The 7,585-nt window shown below is 37.0% G+C and overlaps 1 non-coding gene across 1 annotated transcript; it reads right to left on the bottom strand.

The window, feature by feature from the left end:
• Positions 1-7,272: 7,272 nt before the first annotated feature.
• Positions 7,273-7,378, bottom strand: LOC121219628 (small nucleolar RNA R71). The gene has a single exon (XR_005916518.1). It is a non-coding gene; the product is annotated as a small nucleolar RNA R71 (small nucleolar RNA).
• Between the last annotated feature and the right edge of the window lie 207 nt (positions 7,379-7,585).

The following is a 7,585-nucleotide window of genomic DNA, read 5'->3' on the forward strand; positions in this document are numbered from 1 at the left end:
CTATTTCATGGTTTCCATGATTCAACTAGCCCTTTTTGCATAAATAGCACAATTTATGATAGTGATTAACCATTCCCATGGCCAATCCTTGTCAAGCATATCCACACCAAATGATTATAACATTATACTCAAACACATATAAGCCATTTTCGCATGGCTATCCAAAATTATACAAGTCCAAAGGGTCCATGACCCACAACAAACGGGTAGTCCTATACATGCCATTTCGAAGTTCAACCAAAATTGTACCAAAAAGGGGGGGGCTTTGATAGTGTGGGCGACTTCGACTTCAAAATCCCGAGTCCGATAGCTGGAGAACCAAAATCTATAAAACAGAGGATCAAAGAAACGGAGTAAGCAATTTATGCTTAGTAAGTTTTGAGCAAGGAATTCCAGCACAGCAAAAGTATAGCATTCATATAGCTAAACGGATAATTTCATATGCACAAATTTTCGATATCATACTTGCTTCACATTACCAACCCTTATGTACATACACAAAAGATCAACTTAGCCAAAGGCTGGTAGCTCGTTTATCAACTGAGCGAATACTTATTTGTAAGGGCTCAACTAAATTCAAGCACATACGAAACATACCTCAATGTTGGGATGTTTCTAGAGTATTTACTGAAATTTTTACAGCAAGATCATTCATTCCCAAATCACGTACCTTCGGAATTTAACCGGATATAGCTACTCGTTCAAATGCCTTCGGGACATAGCCCGGTTATAGTAACTCGCACAATTGCCTTCGGGACTTCACCCGGATTTAGTAACTCGCACAAATGCCTTCGGGCTTAGCCCGGAATTAGTATCTCGCACAAATGCCTTCGGATCTTAGTCCGGATATGGTCACTTAGCACAAAGCCTTCGGGACTTAGCCCGGACATCATTCAAATAACCATGCACATTTAACAATAAAATCATGGCACATTCGTATTTCGTTTTCGTTAGTAAAACTCAAACATAAGACATTTATCATTCTTGCAATTTCGGCTCAATAGCCACACAAAGAGCATGATTTTGGTTTGCTTAAAACATGATCTAATCAAATCATAATTTAAGCTCTTTTACTCAAGAACTTACCTCGGGTGTTGTCGAACGATTCCGATAGCTATTCGACCACTTTTTCCTTCCCTTTATCGGATTTAGTTCCCCTTTGCTCTTGAGCTTAATTAAACAAATAAATTGATTTAATCATTTGAGCATCGGAAAGAGGAACACAAGGCACTTAGCCCATTTTTATACATTAGACATTAAAGTCACATATGTACGGAATCATGAATCAAACTCAACATTTTAGCTAATTTTTCCCCCTTGGCCGAATTTTCTAAGCCAAGACAAAAGCATCAATATGCTTGCCTCTAACCGAATACATGCAACACCAATCTCCTTCCTATGGCCGAATATGCATGTCTATGTTGGGGCCGATTTCAACACTTAATACATTCTACAAGTATGGTCACTTGTATTGACTAAACACCCTTTTGTTTCAAGTTCAAAACTTGGCTAATACACACATATATACACTAGTAAAGCATCCTCTCCCTTTCCATCAATTTAACACATGCATTACTCATTAATATACAAAAATTATATTCGGCCTTAGCACACAACTTGCTAGCCGATTCTTCTCCATCTAGCAACCAATGCACATATGTGCTCACTCAAAAATGCTAAAAAGAAGATTCAAGAATCATCAATCCACCATCACATGCATCATTAACAAGCTTCATATTTAGCATGCAATGACATTAACACAAAATCTACCTAGGCCGAATATCATCCCCATGACATAGCAAAGATTTGAACCATGGGCTAATTAGAACTCAAGCTAGCAACTAAAAACATGCATGAATCTCATGGCACAACCTCAAACATACCTTGATCTAGATACAAGTATGGCCAAACCTCCTCCTAATCCTCTTCCAAACCAAACATGAAGCAAGAACTCCTTCCTCCTTCCTTTGAATTTTCGGCCAAATGAAGATGAAAAAGGATGAACAAAATTTTCTCTTTCTTTTCTTTAACTCACGGCAATGGGGGGGGGAACAACTACACACTTTTTTTTGTTTTCATCATATTCCCTTTCATTATTTTATGCCCATGCTCCTTATTTTATTTTTTTCCACCCATGATGCACCAACACAACATGTCTATGACATGTCTTGCCCATCACACTTGGTCTACCATGCTTGTCATGGCCGGCCACTACTAGTTAGGGGGAATTTGACATGCAAGTCCCCCCTTTTTATTTCATGCTCTAATAGGTCCTTATGCTTCGACCTATCACATTTCAAAAATGTCGCACATAAGTCCTATTGACTAAATTCACATGCAATCGACTAAATCGAAGCTTGAAATTTTCACACATTCATAATTACATATTCTAGACAATAAATATTACATTCAAACATTTCGGTGACTCGATTTAGCGGTCCTGAAACCACTTCCCGACTAGGGTCAATTTTGGGCTGTCACACTTCAAGGACCACATTCGGCACCTCCTTAATAACAACCCAAATTTCAACCTTCAAGAAAGAAGAAAAAAATATATGTTCTAAGAGCTTCAAACTACTTGGCCAAATATCAAACCTCCAAACAATCAAAACTTAAGCCATGGAATGATTAGAACTTGAACTAACCACCTTCTTTATACAAAATTTTCCAAGAATTTCAAGGTACTTACCTCTTCTTAATCCTCATCCAACCCGAACATAAAGCAAGAGAACTCTTTCTTCTTCCTTTGATTTTTCGGTCAAGAAGAACAAAGAGGATGAAGCCTTTTTTTTCTTCTAGTTTCGGCAAAATGGGGGAGCAAGGATGAAACAACTTTGGTTTCTCCTCCCACTCCCCTCATATTTTATTGTTCTTAACACAACATGTTGTCATAAACTTTTCATAATATGTTTTACCCATCACAATTTGTCTATCCACCTTGTCATGGCCGGCCACTACTATTTAGGGGGGAAATTGACATGCAAGTCCCCCCTTTTTATTTCATGCACTAATAGATCCTTATGCTTTGACCTATCACATTTCAAAATTTTCTCACATAAGTCCTATTTACTAAAATTCACCTACAATTTAAACAAAATTCAAATGTGAAATTTTCACACATGCATGTATACATATAATAAGCACCAAATATGATAGCTAATTATTTTTATGACTCGGTTTAGCGGTCCCGAAACCACTTCCCGACTAGGGTAAATTTTAGGCTGTCACAGCACTGGCTACCGATCAAGAAAGGGGATGGTGACGACCATCAAACTATGAAAAGGGATGGTGACGACCATCAAACTATGAAAAGGGATGGCTTCAGCTATCGATCTATGAAAGGGATGCTTTGGGTATCAATCTATGAAAAGGGATGGCTTCGACTATCGATCTATGAAAAGGGATGGCTTCGGCCTTCAAATTATGAAAAGGGATGGTGATGACCATCGAATCATGAAAAGGGATGGTGATGACCATCAAATTATGAAAAAGGATAGCTTTGGCTATCAAATTATGAAAAGGGATGTGCCAATCATCATATTATTACCTAGCCTAAGCTTCAATAAGAGCCTTCAATGTAAATTTCATTATTATGGTGGATGGTAAGAAATATGGATTTTTTTTGGTGATGAAGAGCTTGAATGCATATGTTTAAGCTTATGAATTTATTAACATCATATTGTATTGGTATATATATGCTTTGAGATTTTATAATTTATTGACAAGTTTAATTCATATTGGTTACGAACTTACTAAGCATGGCACGCTTACGTTGTGTTTTTTATGTGTTTTGTTGTTAATTAGAAGCTCGATTGGGTTGGAAATTCATCGAGGATCTATCACACTATCCATCGGCAATACTGGTACCTATGGGTGTTTTTAAGTTCAATTATAATGGCATGTATAGGCTTTTGGTTGTTATAGTTGCCATTTGCTTGGCTTGTATTTAGGATTTTGTGTGTTAATGTGAAATTAGTTTGATGTGTAAATATTTAGTCTTTAAGTAGTTGTTACCTTTGATCTAGATGCTTGGATGATTAAGGATGAAATGGTAATCTAAAATGGAAGCTATAAGTGTCGTGTGATATGTTGGAAATGTGATGAATTGGTACCTTGTTTTATATGAAATATATGTACATTTTGGTGCTAGTTGTTGAATGGAAATTTTGGTACCAATTGGTATGTTTTAGTAGGTGACTTCAACAGTTGGTTATTGATGTAAGATTAGTTCAAGTTTAGTTGAACATTTTAGTCAAATTGAGATTGTATTTATAAAAGATTAAATGTTGAGTTGAGGTGCCCCATGGGCATATTGTTTGTATGATTGTATACCTTAAATTTATAGCTTGATTATGCTTGAATTTCGTGCCTTGTTTTGGCTTGCATATATGTAAAATATTGGTTGTAGGTTCATGGCATGTTGGGTGAGAAAAATGGCTTGTAAAATGGCCTATTTTCATCCACACGGGCATGCATCCCAGCCATGTGTGACACATGACCAGGTGACACGGCTGTGTATCCCCTATAGCTTTCAAAGGGTTGCAAGTCAATCTATTACACGGCCTAGTACACGACCTGGCACACGGGCGTGTGGCTTGGCCATGTGCCCCAAGTCAGTAAGTTACAAGGGCATAGGCACAAGTTAGGGCACGACCGTGTGTCCCTACTTCAAATGTCCACACGGCATGAGACACGGGCATGTCTCTTGGCCATGTGACCCCTCAAGCTTTGAAAGCTTTCCTTGTTTCCTAAAAAATTCTTCTGTGTTTCCGATTTAGTGCTGACTTGTTTCTAATGCGTATTTAGGGCCTTGAGGGCTCGTTTAAGGGACAATATGTATGTTTTGAATTGGTTTTAATATGACTATTGATGTGATTTGAAAAATTTGGTACTTTTGATGCATAAAAGGTATGGCTCAAATGGTAAGTTATGTTGAATAGTTAATGGTCATATTTGAGGTATGTCTTGGTAAAAGTTGAGTTATGTATGATAGTAGAAATGTGATGAATTATATACATGTTTTGGTAAGTTTGTATCTTTGCATTTGAGGTGCCTTGTATGACATATGGGTTGAATGACTTTGGACAATTTAATTGGTCATTTCATGTTAGTTTTGGTCATGTTTTGATGCTTTGATTAGGTGTTCTAAGGGCCTTTATATGGTTGCTTGAATTGGTGATGGTAATCGCTTGTTTTTGGGCAATTTCACATCCACACTGTCTGAGACATGGGTGTGTAACTTAGCCATGTGTAACACACGGCCCTGCGACACGGCCGTGTGTCCCCTGTAGGTTTTAATGCATGCAAGTCAGGCTGTTACATGGCCTAGCACATAGCCTAGAACATGAGCGTGTGTGGCTATTTCGAGAGTTACACGGCCTGACACACGAGCATGTGGCTTGACCGTGTGACCCAACTCAGAGAGTTGCACGGGTGAGGACACTGGCTGGGACACAGCCGTGTGTCCCTATTTTGATTGTTACACAGCCTGATACACAGGTGTGTGTCTCTGTCGTGTGAGGCACATGGCCTGGCCACACAATCGCGTGACCCCTACAGTCCAATTTTTCTAACTTTTTCTTATAATTTCTGATTGTTTCCAATTTGGTCCTGAATTGTGTCTAAGGTATTTCTAGGGCCTCAAGGGCTCAATTAAGGGACGTTATGTATGTGATTGAATTTAATTAGATTATGTTTACAATGATGTATGAAATGAATGTTTTAATGTTTTATTTGTAATGCTCCATAACCCTATTCCGGTGACGGATACGGGTTAAGGGTGTTACAACTTAATTTTTTTGAGCTAGAATTATTACATTAATTTGATGAACTTCATTTTATGTGTGTTCATAACGTTCTATGCCTCAATCGTTCATGATTTCAATTAAAATCATGCATGTATTTCATTCATTAAAATGTGATTGAATGCAGTAGAATTAGTTGATCAATCCTAGCCAAATGACGATTAATGGACGCAATAATTGAAAGGTGCATGCTTAATTTAGATCCCAGCCCGATTAAATTTCATAATAACTCGAGAGATCTTATTACTTGAATAACTTTTAGATTTGTGTGATTAAATTTTTTCAAACTAAATCTATCCTTGTTACTTCACATAAACTCTAAGAAACCCTTAGTTAAATATGATCATGGTAGTATGCATGTTTTTCTAAGTAAAATATTACGCAAGGGCTTAATACTTGTTTCAAAGTTAATGAAAGATCCAGTTGTCATGAAATGTTTTCCGGAACATTATGAGCATGTTGAAAATGAACCAAGTCAAATGTTGTAATTATTCTAGCCTTTTCATGTTATTATTGTTAAAGGTTGTGAATTCGCTACTAAACCCACCTTATACATTTTAATTATTCATCACACTTAGGTTAATTTGCATTTAAGATAATTTTGCATCTAGTTATTTATTTTTAAATCAATCACTCGAAATCATTGTATTTTTTCTTACCAATTTTTAATTTTTAATTTTACAATTATTTGATTAACATAAATAGTCCCAGTGGAGACGATAACTCTTATACGTATTACTTGATAACGATTGTGTATACTTGCACAAACCCCCACGTTACAAGCTTATGGCACCATTGTCGGGGATTGTTAATTTAATCATTATTTGTGAAATTATTTCTTACAATTTGGTTTGTTTTATTTAATTAATTTCTTATTCTTTATTCTTTATTTTTTGTGATTTATTTTTAGCTGTTTATGAACATAGATAGAATCATCAATCTACTCCCTGTAGGCCCTGAAGTCGAGAGTACATTTCGACAAAGAAGACAAGAAAGACTAATCCAGAGACAAGCCGCTGAGATGGACCTTGAAAATTAAAATGATGTTTAAGGGAATGGAGCTGCTAATGTTTGTAATCCAGTCCTTATTGTTGACGATAGGGATCGAGCTATAAAGAAATACGTTGTACCACTTTTCAATTTGTTAAATCCAAGGATTAAGAGACCAGAGATTGAGGCACCGCAGTTTGAATTGATGCCTGTGATGTTTCAAATGCTTCAAACCATGGGCCAATTTAGCGGAATGCCCACAGACCATACCTTCACCTTCGACTATTCATGATGGTGAGCGATTCCTTTAAGATAGTTGGTGTAATTGAAGGCACATTGAGGTTGAATTTGTTTCCATACCTGTTGCAAGATCGAGCACAAGCATTGCTTAATTCGTTTTTGCAACATCTGATTTGAACTTGGCAAGAATTAACTGAATGCTTTCTGGTAAAGTATTTCCCACCTAGCCAAAATGCTAAGTTGCAGGATGATATCACCACTTTTCAACAATTGGATGATGAATCCTTATACGAGGCATGGGAAAGATTCAAGAAGTTACTTCGTAGATGCGCTCACCACGAGATTCCATATTGAATCCAATTGGTGTCATTTTGAAATGGTCTCAACGCACACCCAAGGTTGGTGGTAGATGCTTCTGCAAATGATGATCCCTTATCAAAGTCTTATAATGAGGATTACGAGATATTCAAGAGAATAGCCAGTAACAATTACCACTGGTCGACAAATTGAACAACTTTAGGAAGACGAGTAGCCGGAGTGCATGAAGTAGA

Source organism: Gossypium hirsutum, chromosome D07 (assembly GCF_007990345.1).
Source record: "Gossypium hirsutum isolate 1008001.06 chromosome D07, Gossypium_hirsutum_v2.1, whole genome shotgun sequence".
Classification (NCBI taxonomy): domain Eukaryota; kingdom Viridiplantae; phylum Streptophyta; class Magnoliopsida; order Malvales; family Malvaceae; genus Gossypium; species Gossypium hirsutum.